This window comes from Rhipicephalus microplus, chromosome 2, assembly GCF_043290135.1.
Source record: "Rhipicephalus microplus isolate Deutch F79 chromosome 2, USDA_Rmic, whole genome shotgun sequence".
NCBI classification, from domain to species: domain Eukaryota; kingdom Metazoa; phylum Arthropoda; class Arachnida; order Ixodida; family Ixodidae; genus Rhipicephalus; species Rhipicephalus microplus.
The window spans coordinates 183,296,619-183,309,325 of record NC_134701.1 but is presented as its reverse complement, the minus strand read 5'-3'; the positions used below and the strand labels follow the sequence as shown (position 1 = coordinate 183,309,325).

General features: G+C 39.1%; 1 long non-coding RNA gene across 1 annotated transcript; it reads left to right on the top strand.

Moving 5' to 3' along the window:
• Nucleotides 1-1,166: 1,166 nt before the first annotated feature.
• LOC142786796 (uncharacterized) lies at nt 1,167-11,416 on the top strand. Its single transcript, XR_012889163.1, has 3 exons — nt 1,167-1,353; nt 9,013-9,115; nt 11,221-11,416. It is a non-coding gene; the product is annotated as an uncharacterized LOC142786796 (long non-coding RNA).
• The last annotated feature ends 1,291 nt before the right edge of the window (nt 11,417-12,707 follow it).

Sequence of the window (12,707 nt, the reverse complement as noted above, 5' to 3'; positions counted from 1 at the left end):
ACAACACCTAATAGACAAAATTAAACGCATTCAGAAATTAGGTGCACGGTTCATCTACTTTAATGATTCGCGGCATTCAAGCGTCACTGACCTAATTTATAGAGCGATTATTCAGCCACTTTCCAAACGAAGAATAATTTCTAGGTTAAGGTTCCTTTACTTACTCTATCACGATTAATTTAAGATACCGCGCAATCTTTACTTACAGGACCCATTTAAACACTCACTCAGGACAAACCACAATAAGGTCATCTTTCAACCTGCTAGCCGTGTCGATACACATAAGTATTCTTTATTCCCAAAGGCCCTTAGTTTTTGGAATAAGCTGCCAGTCCATGCTGTGAATTGTTCTACGCTGGAATTTTTTGTCAACTGTCTAGAAGGGATTGATTTTTCAAAAAAATGTATACATGTCAGTCATGAAGTATCCTATATGTATCAATACTTTCTTTCTTTTCTTTTTGTGGAGCGTTATTATGTCTCATGCTACCTCTATGTATCCACTTCTGCATGGGCCCGATTAGGACCTGCAGTATGTACAAATAAATAAATAAATAAATAATCGTGCTGACTTTCTCGGATATTCTGGCTGTTCTTCTAGGTTCACATATGACGGGAATTACCTACGCCACCTGCCGGGATAAAGCGGGTCATGTTATTCGGGCATGTGTCAAATGGGTCTAGAGCAAAAAGATTTATGACATACGCCACGGCCAAGTCACATTTTACTGTAAATAACCTAGCGCAACATGGTAATCTATCGAAACACTCACTCTTCACTGAAGTGGTGAGTGTCACATTATAACAATATCGTCGTTACGTCTCACTTGGAGGGTGCAGCAACCTCACTGGTGCCTAAAGGGACACTGATTTTAGAGGCCAAGTTGCTTGTCCCTGCGTTGAAGTTGCTTCCGAGAGAGATACTGCTCATATTTTAGGAGCACTACTTTGAAGTAGCTTTGACATACGTGAAGTGGAGCGCAAAAAAAAAACAAGGCAAAAACATGTGAAAGATACCTCCAACGAAAAGAAATAGAAACTAGTTTTTCATAATCACGACAACCCTAAATTTATATTTACATACATTCTCGCGGAAGCGCTCAAGTTTAATAAGGCCTGACAGTGTGTTTGTTTTTTTTGTTTTTCAATCTATCTTACAGCTATAGTTACCCTTTTAGGACACAGCGTGACGAGACTATAGCGGAATGAAGTAGAGCGAACACAAACGCCAAAGTGTTCAAGGAAAAAAGAAAAGAAAAATGAGAGACGCCCATCTTTCTAAGACTACAATGCAGCATTTTCATCGTTGTAACGGCAACAATTTGAAATCACTCGACAGAGTCTCCACTCGAGGTAGACTTCCTTTTTTTTTCTTCTTCCGTTTCTTGTGAGATTCAATGTTCGATACTGCCTTCATGTTTCATGGATACCTACAAACTCATTTGGCTTTCTTCACACTTTTTCATTTATTCATTTCTTCGTTCAAACATTTTTTTCGCTTTCGTTGTCGCTTGGTCATGCCTTCCGGGCATGAAGGAGATGATTATTCGTGGACCCGAGTTATTTTCTTTTCTTTGCTCTGCATTCGGCTTTTTGTTTACTGAATGTTAAGCTCTTGCAATTTTTATTTCTTCACTTTAAGCACACAGTTATGCCATTTGTCAGCCGGAGAGAACTTTTTTTTTCAGTCGAACGCTCCGGCACCAGTGAAAAAATTTATAAAGCAAGAAAATTGAGTGAGGAGTATAAAAAATCCTACAACCAAAGAAGAGAGGCTAGTAGATAGAACACGTACATAGCATGGCGTGCCCAGAACTTTCAGTACATACACGAAGCTCAAAACCACTTTGCCAGCAAGGAAAGTTTACACATTTATGCCTGTCGAAACGCTCGAGGCAGTATATGCTTCAGAGAATAGTAAATACTACATAGATAAATTCATATTGCCAGGGAAAAAAAGCAAGTCACTGCCTCATCAACTGTTTTGCGCTGCTTACTTTCGCAAAGCATTCTTGTTTCAGCTTGTCCTCAGGCAGAAATTACGTTTGGTGTCATTAAAGATTGCGTCATGTTAGGCTCCACAGCTACATTCAGTGAGTAATTGCAGCAATAGATTTAATTTGAACTGAATGAGCGTTTGCTTTTTTTTTCTTTGAAACACTGCTATTCATTGTGCTTCTTTTTTCTTTGTGAATGATTAAGCGAGGTACGCATTGAGCGCCAAAATAGAGCATGAAATGTCTACTTAGTCTAACATTTTTCTGGTCGTTATTGTACACGCTCGTTAAGACACAAGATGGATTTTCGATGGCGCGCTGGACACCTATTATTTGTATGCCTATGGTACAATACTACTGAGCTTCTTCATTTTTGTGTAGTGGCAATAAAGGCTCTGCTATTTCCGCGATTATTTAGTATCCCTACTGCTGGTATTGTTTTTGAAATAGATTAGCGGAATATAAAGAAACATCAAAATATTTCTCCTCATAGCACTTTGAATCGATCTGCATCATTGATGCACTTATGTTGTGAGCTTCTGGGTTCCTTTCGAAATCAGGCTGCAAAATGCAACAACATTTGACAGTTTGATAAAGAATCAATCGGTTCACCCTGATTATGCGAGTTTGACGATGCGTTTAGGCTTTCGTTTCGACACGGTAAATAAGAAAATATATTTACAGAGTAACATGGATAATTTCCCCATTGTCATTTGTGAATGGTCCTAGCATTTCGTTTTTTTTAATATAATTGTTCTAACCTCGTGCAGCCCCGCCACGGTGGTCTAGTGGTTAAGGTACTCGGCTGCTGACCCGCAGGTGGCGGAATTGAATCACGGCTGCGGCGGCTGCATTTTCGATGGAGGCGGAAATGTTGTAGGCCCGTGTGCTCAGATTTGGGTGCACATTAAAGAACCCCAGGTGGTCGAAATTTCCGGAGCCCTCCACTACGGAGTCTCTCATAATCATATGGTGGTTTTGGGACGTTAAACCTTACATATCTACCTAACCTCGTGCAATAGATCACAAAACTGTTTCGTATAGTGTCTCAGCGTTTCTGATTTTTTTTTGTCGGAACGCCCAATATGCTCCAATTATTACCATAATATAGCCCAAAATCACAAAAAAATGAATATATATCTTTGTCGGGCTATATTTAAAAAAACAAAAAAAACGTGGGTTTGAAACAAAAGAACAAAATATTTGCTTTGCTTTGATCAGTTATGTTTCAGCAAGATCGTCTAACCTTATAGGAACCAGCGCCTGTTCAATACGTGTTATGCATATGAAAAGTACGTCTTTCACCATACACCTTCATTATTTAAACATACATTTACTTCAATGAAGCTAAACGGTAAAACTTAAGATACATTTGTTTGTCATAGTCCAGATAAAAGAGCCGAATACATCTGCCTAATTGCTGAATCAAAGTATAGATAATCACTAGGCATTGGACCTCTATGCACCCATAGCAACCTAAATGGCAATCATGTATATATTCGCAAATAACTGGAAGTATAACTGATTAATGAACAGCCACTGTGAGTTGAACAACTACCCAAGAAACACGTTTAGCGACTAGTTCTGATGGTTCTCGTAAATATACACTTGTGACTTTATCTTAATGTATCCAAGAATTATTTAGTCAAGAAACTTCTTCACAAGCGCTGCTGACGCTATCTATGGACATCGTTAGCTTGAAGTTACCATATCGGTTTCAGCAACAACTGACAACCCGCATTATAACACGTTGAAAAAAATATTCAAAGGGTTAGAAGTGTATTGGTCACATGGTTAAAAGCTATCTTATTATCTTTTTTACTGTACTTCTTGCCTCTGTTATATTCACTAATTTTTGCTCCTTTGTAGACTGCCTCCCTTCCCCTCAGCCTTCATTGAGGCTCCGTCGCTATTTTTTAATTACCCTCTTGAATAGAAACTATCTTCGCAGCACTGTACGACCACATACAACAAAAATATTGAGCGTGTGCAGATGTACACGATCATGCCCGTACACACAGGCACACAGAAAACTATAAGCCACGATAGAACAAGAGAAGGTACGCAGGCCACTGCATCGCAATTACCGATGTTGTGATTGCCTATATAGCAGCTACAAAAAGCGACTAGGCCATAACACAATCACTCCAGTTGCTTTTTTTTTTGGGGGGGGGGGGTGTGCTGTTTACAAAGTACTTGACACTGGGTTAAAAAGAGCCGCTATCAGCAAACCTTAATTAGCTATTATTTGCGTTCTCTTTTTATATTCAGACAATTCAAAGGAAGTGGTTTGCATTTGTAAGCTAGCTGAGGGAGATGATCTGAAAAGTGGAGTTCGCCATGTAACGTGGCGGCGGCTTGCTATAATTCCATAATAGGTGTTAATTACAAATACAAAGGCAGACGAAATTTGTACTGCATCTAACAGTGTTCTGCTAGAACACTGGGGCTTCGCAGGTAGCTGTGCACACTGGCGTAAGAGAGATTCAATGGATGATACAGTGAGAGTTGTTATTCTAACAGTCAAAGCACAACTTATTATGAAAGATGTTGCTGGTGATGTAGATAATGACGATGCCGTTTACTCAATATAAGACAATGTATATATGGTATCTCACACCCAAATAATCATACTGAAAAAAGAAGAACAATTGCAGCGAAGGTTCAGCGAACTGGGAGCGTGGTGGTAAATACAGGCACAAGGCAAAGAAGAAGCACACAGCATAAGCGCTCAACTAACAGTTGAGCGCTCATGCTCTGTGCCTCTTCTTTGCATTGTGTCTGTGTTTACCCCCGCGCTCCCAGTTCACTGAACCATCATGAATTACACACTAGCCCACCTTTCCATCCTGTTGCAATTCCAGCGAATATAATTTCAGTGCTTGCGGCTGTTGATGTTCTTTTTAAATAGTGTCTACTTTTCTGCTGAAGAGATGACGTTTATGCGTATACATTATTTATGTACTTGTTCGACAAGGCTACTTAAACCTCCCAGTCACTGTCAAATCTGTGGTGATTCTTCCACCGGCTGCACATTGCGCTGGCTAACTATTGGTAGTTCCTACTTTGTTTTTTTTTTCCCGAACGTGAAATGGTGAGTTTCTACAGTGCGCACTTTAGCATAAATTTTGATAGTTATTTTTCGAACCTGGCATATGCTTCTCTCGTTTTTCATATACCTGTCATCATTTCTATGTGAAGTCATCAAGCTGTACTACTCCTACGTGTATTAGTGATTTTCTATGAATGAGTGGAGTGGCTTCTTCTGCTAAGCAAATGAAAAATGATTTTGGCAAAATAAAAATATTTTCAAATAGATCACTATCTTTTCTGGCAAACTATTCAAGCGCAGTTCCACTCTCCATGCTTTACATCATCACTCATTCGCTTAATGAAAATCGGGCAAATCGGGTACATTGGGAATCGTTATGCGAAGCGTGTGCGCAAAAGGTGACTTGCAATTTTTTGTGCGAAACGAGACAAACGATGCTAAAGACATATAAAAATCTATGCACAGACAGACGTAAAACAACCACATATGTTGTATATAACCAGTTTTTTACAGTTGCGTAATGATGCTAACAGCAACATGAATATTAGCAATACCCAACGAGGTAACATTAGATTGCGCTTATGTTCGTATAGGATAGTTACTCTGAATACAGTAACCGATTGCAAAGGTGAACTTTTTCCCACTTGTGTGCATCTATACCACAAATTTCTATCAGTGAAACTTTTTACATTTGTGACCTTTCTAACGGTTGCAAAATTAAAGGTTAAATCTTGTTTATATAAGTTACACCCCTCTATTTCAGAATGTTGCTTTTGCAAAGATATAAGCCAATTGAAGAGGCATAGGTTATTTTCAAAACGCCACCATTTAATAAATTTTTCCTCGTGATTTTTTCAAGGACTAAAAAGGCAATGAAAAAAAATATTATTGGAGTGTATAGCACACATTCTTCTCTTTAAACAGCAAAAAAAAAAAGAGATTCTTTATGCGTTTTCGGAGCAGTTAACAAAGAACGATTGTGTCCGGCAGGACAATGTTTTGTAGCAGGACAGGGATTGGTGAGAAAGCAGGAGGGTACTCAAAATTTCGAGTACTCAGGCAGCACGCTCTGCCTAGGCACTTCAACCCCGCTATCTTTTTTGTGCCATCCACGTAGAATACACAATGAAATAAGCGATAAAGTCGTGTCGTAGCAAGACGTGAAAGATAATGGTGCGCTGAACCCTCAATCTACCAGTTTCGTTTATGAGTTGCATAAAGCATACTTATTTGGCGCCGCACATGATGTACTCTCACTCGTGCCCCAAGTGGGTCATCAAAAGCTTACGGCACAGAGCTCACTTCAATTAGTACCGAAAACACGCACAGAGTTTTAGAAGTCTGGTTTAAAATATCGATGCAGCAGCCATCCACAGAAAGCTTGCGCATTTGAGACTACACGAAATCCCAAAATTACCGCTACGGACGAATGCACATGAGAAGGTGACATTTACTTGGAGAAGAATTATGACCCTGACTAGAGTCTCAGAAAAGGCGAGCGGGTGAGAGGGAGACAGAAATTAGGTGGGCAGATCAGATTAGGAAGCTTTCGGGTATATAGTGGCAGCAGCAAGTACAGGACTGAGTTGACTGCCGTAACATGAGAGGTGCCTTTGACCTGCAATGAACGTAGTTACGCTGATGATGATGATGATGATGATGATGAATCATCCTACTTCTCAATGACACTAAATGACAACATGACGCAGATGTGCTAGTACTTTGCCATCAAATTAGCACAGTTAGCACATAAACTGATAAAAATATCTCTTTATAGAGTGTCGGGAGCAGTAGGTCAGTAATGCACCCCGGTATGTTTTCTTCCCACTATATATATATATATATATATATATATATATATATATATATATATATATATATAGTGGGAAGAAAACCTACCGGGGTGCACGTTAAAGAACCCCAGGTGGTCAAAATATCCGGAGCCCTTCACTACGGCGTCTCTCATAATCATTACGTGGTTTTGGGACGTTAAACACGACATATCAATAAAAAAAAATGTGTGGACCTCGAGATCAAGAAGTAGAGAATAAAAACTTTTATTGGTTTGGCACTGTATATTATCACTAACGTTCCATCTGGTCCATACAGTCAAAGCAACGAAAGTATTATATATATATATATATATATATATATATATATATATATATATATATATATATATATATCCATTCTAGAACCGAAATACACAAACTTGACAAGTATAGAAATAAGGAAGACCTCACATGCCATCAGTGTGTATCTGCTGAAACAGAAGTCACTTACCGAAGTCAGTTTTTCGGCCATGAGTGGCTGGGCAGTGGTTGAAGAAGTCGCAACGAATGACGCTTGCTGTGGAGTCAACCAGTTGACGAAAAACGACGTAATTATTCAATATCTAGCAAGTGGATCTGTGTGGTAGTGTTATTTTTGACATGTACCCATCTACTTGCCAAGTATGTAAAGGCTGATGTATTTAGCAGTGTTTGATCCTCCGCAGTACAGCTGATTGTTTTCACTGTAATAAGTAACTATGCTGCTTTTGAAAAGCTCGAAGAGAAATTGTGTTTATGAAATATTGCTCAATGATATTTTAAAAGTGCAGCAAGAAAAATAGAATACCATAATTGGCCAGCAAAACGGGCTAATGAATTCCGTATGAGTGAACTGACATTGTGAATTAAAGTACGAATATGTTTTTCAAGAGGTCGAAAACTGTTGTAGGTACTAAAACGACTAATTTAAGCATCAATATTTACTTGGATACATTTTTTACATTAAGGCAATGATTTTCTAGAGGACCAAGCTTAAATATGCTATGAAATGTCCAACAAATAGATTCAGTTGCCTTCTTAATTACGTTTTTTGCATTTAACTGTCACAGCACCCGAAGACATTCATTTGTGAAAATATTACAGGAAAAAACACAAATTTACTTCGCTTGACCTGAGGAGTGTCTTATTTAGAGCGTATTCGGAGAGCATAAACAATAGGAACAGCTAAAGAAGTAAGGAAGTTCTTCACATGATAACCAAACGAAAGACTGCGGTTCTAAGCTTGCCTATCTTACATAAAGCGCCTCAGACAAGCGACGTTGCCACAAGAGTACATAGATATGAAAATAACTGAAAAGCCCTAGCTGCAAAACTCTGGGACGGAGCAGAAAAAAGTAAGATGGAAAGAACCCGAAGCGGAAATGTATCTTGAGCAAACGAAAGTGTAAAAAACGTAATGTCATTGTAGCTTTGCTCTGGGTTTAAATGGCGTGCTCGCGTCACAAAGATTACCTGATTGTTCCTGCAGAATTTTCGCTACAACGCCCAAAGTATAAGTTCCTACATTATGTTGTTTAGAAGGAGTGATCATGTTTTACTTTTTTTGCCAACCGTGCTTCATTCTACTTTATACACAGAACGTCTATCAAATTGCACTGTTCACAGCAATAAACTTGTCTCTGTTTTGGTATAATGCTCTCAATTTGGTAACTTTGGTATGATGTATGAGTTCTCACTTCTTGCTGCTCAAAACTATGATCTGTGCTTAAGCGCCTGCAATATGGAAGCTTTCACTCGAATAAGTACTATGATGGTGCAAGAAGAATGAGACAAGTTATTTTGGTATATAGGGCGACTTCTGCTAGGTTGCAGTACACTGACTGGTATCTTTCAAGTTTACGCTGACTTTCTTTTATTTATAAGATACCTGCTTTGCCTCAAAGGCAATATCGCAGAAGAGACACGTTTAGTATCACATTCTACATATTGTGAAGTGACAAACAAAAAAACATGAAACTACGTTACCACCAAGATAAGCAGTAAATTAGAGTGTTCGAAATTAACTGAAAGCTCAAAGAAAGATAAAAACACTAGGACTACCATAAACTTTGTAAACACAATCAAAACTAAAAGTCATCATTATTATATACAGAAGCACAGTTTTCCAGTAACACGTTCCAATCTCGTACAGTGTGGAAACAAAATGACCAGGAAAAATAATCTGTGTCACCACTAACCACGTGTACTTTCATGGAATGGTCGTGCCTTGTCGAAACATAGGGTGAATCTGACAGGTAAGTGCGACTGTCAATGCCTGCTTGATTACAATGAATACGGTGAAAAAATTTGAGCCTCAAGTTTTTTGTTGCTAGCCGCAAAATTTTCCCAGCCCAGTAATCTTTTTATTGCAGTGACATTTTTGGAAAGAATCGTACTTACTAAAGACGAATCGTGAGGCCTGATTTTGAATCTTTTCTATTGCTTGTATCAGATAATCTTCGTACAGGTCCCAAATCACAGAGGCGCAAACTAAGATAGATCTAATCTGTAATCTTTGAATGCTGATGTGAAAATTCTGTGAATAAAAATAAAATTTGATTTGTTTTAGATATTTCTTGTTGGATATGTGCATTTCATTTAGATTTCGGAGTAAAATACACCCCTAGGCATTTGCACTGTGAGACTGTGTTTATTTTTGTGCCTTTAATCGTGTGTTGTGTTTGATGATCTATTTTCTTGATCAAAAAGTCAATTTGGTTGCTTTTACTAATACTTAAAGACATCTGGCACCACTGGCATCGACTTGCTATTTTATCGAGATCAGACTGCAAACTTGTTATATTCGATGTGGAAATAATTTCTCGGTAGACAACACAGTCGTTTGCAAATAGTTTGATTGGGGGCTGTATAACATCTACAATATCATTAGCGTACATGAGGAACAACAGTGCTCCTAGAACACTGCAATGCCGCACTCCTGAAGATACTGTTATGTGTGCTGAACTACAGTCATTGAGTACTACACAATGTTTGCGATCGTTTAGGTTGGTACAAATCCAGTTCTCAGTTTTATCATGGATGTTTAAGCCCATAAACCTATTATTCAGCAGGTGATGACTTACTGTGTCGAACGCCTTCCTTAATCCAAAGAATAGTGCGTCGACATATTTGTCATTGTCAAGGAATTTGCCTATATAGTGTTGGAATTCAACTAACTGAGTATTGCATGGGTCACCGTTACAAAATCCGTGCTGTGAAGAAGAGAAAAAGCTTATTGACTCAAGGTACCTAAACAACTGGCTGTATAATTTGTGCTAAAAAATCTTGCAAGATACTGGCATTAAGGAAATGGGTCTGTAGTTTTCCACCAGATTTTTATCTCCTGATTTGAAAATTGGAATAACAGCCGCATTTTTTCAGTACTGTGGGACTAACCCAGTCTCATAATATATATGAAATACAATACATATACACGGTGCGATAATTCCATGGCATTGCTTTAGCACATGGGGTAGAAATTTCATTGGGACCGATTGCTTTTGAGATGTCTATCTTCCGCAAGGGACAGTCAATATCGTTCACATTTATGATGATTTCAGGCAAGCCATCGGCGAAGCTAAAGTCAGAATGAAAAAAAAATGCAGCTGCACCAGTGATTATTCTGTCAGCAAACGTAAACTTAAAAAATTCATTAAACATTTCAATCTTTTCAGCGTCTGTCGTTGGTGGCAGTAGTTTCATCAGATTTTTCGGTAAAGCTGGAGTATAGGTGTCATCACCTCCATTGTCGATTATACGGAAATTTATAAGAGTTACATGTGTACAGTTATGGTGGGTCGTGCTGGGAGTTCTTTTCGAACAAAATGCCCACTCTGCGTGTGCGCACTTGTCAATTATTCCCAGAATCCCGGATAGCTTTTCCCGCCTCTTCACTTCAGCTGAGAGCCACGCTTGGAGGAATGAAAGGGCCGCAATAGTCTGCCGCCTTGCTACTAGTAATGAGAAAGTAATCAGGGCCGTTCGTCCTGCCAAGGAGGTGCACGCTCCTACACCTTTAGTCAGATGAGTTGATGACAGAAAACAAGTGAGTAGCATTCACGCAAAGAAGCCTATGCAGATGTCTTTTTAACTCGATAGCGATAGAGAGCTCTTTTAACTGATATTGTAATGTCGGCATCGTTGGTTGTGAGCAAAAAAGCATCTAGTTGTGGCTCTCAAAACTGAGAGCTCATAGTTATGATCATGATATGCGGGTTTTAACGTCCCAAAACTACCACATTATTAATGAGAGACGCCATAGTGGAGGGCTCCAGAAATATTGACCACACGGGGTTCTTTAACATGCACTCAAATCCGAGCACACGGGCCTACAGCATTTTCACCTCTATCGAAAATGCAGCCGCCGCCACCGGGAGTCCATCTCGCGACCTGCGGGTAAGGAGCCGAGTACTTCAGCCACTAGACCACCGTGGAAAGGCAAGCTCACAGTTAAAACACTCTTCCTAAACAATTCTTTCCTAAAGAAATCATCTGATTAGAGCTATACAGCGAAAATAGAAAATAAAAACGAAATAAAAAAATGTTTTAGCACGAAATGTTTTTTTTTGTTTTTGAAAACAATATAACAACCAGAATACCAACGCACCCTCTTCATAGAGCTCAAAGTGCTTCTTTGATTTATTCATCTTTCCATTTTTGTTCTTGCTTCCACTACATACACCATAAACAAACGCAATTCTACCGAATGGCACTCAATGCGTGCATATTGTTACTTTCTCTATTTAAAAGAATAAGCAGGCATGAATTTTTAACTATGCGTAGTCGACAAATGTGTGTATCATGCGGAAATTCTTACACCATGATCGCACAAATACAATCGCATCGCAATGAAATGGCTGGGAGGCGCGGCACTCTAGCTATGTTGCAAATCGGAAAGAAGGCACTTTTGTTTTACCAGGCATTTCAGGGTTCCAACGGATGATAGAAGCTCAAATTGCAGTGTGAGACACGTGAATAACATGCTCGTGTCTTGTCTCCGGCCAAAAAATGGGAAAAAAGAAATATCATAGAGTGCACGCGAGAATTTTACAATGACTTCTTGTCGACGTGCGTCCTACGTGCTCAGAGCAGCACTGCGTCTTGGCCGTCACCTCATGCATAAATGTAGCAGCGCATTCGCCGTCGCGTCAGATTCCCACCTAGCCGGCAACAACTGTCTTCAGCTTACTCTTCTAAAGAAACTTTCCTTGCGTATGAATACAGTTATGCGAGCATAGTTTTCTTGTGTTGCTACTATTATAAAATAGCCTTAGCCGTCGGAACTAGATGGTTGTGTAACTGTTATATGCGGTGTGCTTTTTGGCCACGCTTTTGAACATTACCAAAGTTTAAAAATATTCCAAAGAAGCTGTCATAGCCTTAGCGTATTCTCAGAGAAAGAGTGTGAGAAAAATTGCAATATATCCATCAGACTTGATCTATCCTTGCTGAAAGAAGTAATTTGTTCATGTTAGGCTCACCTATAAGCTGTCACAAAAAAAAAACTACATGTGCGCATACATATATGAAACTGAGGTTATAGAAACATTTACTCATATTGCCGAGAAATGCTTCTGTTGCATATGTAGACAGATTTTTTTGTATTTATGTGTGTAAAGGTAAGGAATGGCATGGTGTAGTAGCTGTCTGCACTCAGGGAGAAGGAGGAACAAGAAGTAGACAGAAATGCAGAGAGAATACATATTGTTGCCTCAGAGACGAAAGGAAGCCATATTTGGCACAAAATATGAAAGCATGCTTCCCATGATTCATTGCTGAGTGTTTCGTAAAGCTGCAGTTTAAGCTAATCAAAAGTCTTTGTTACGCCTTATATGAATGTGGTCTTTG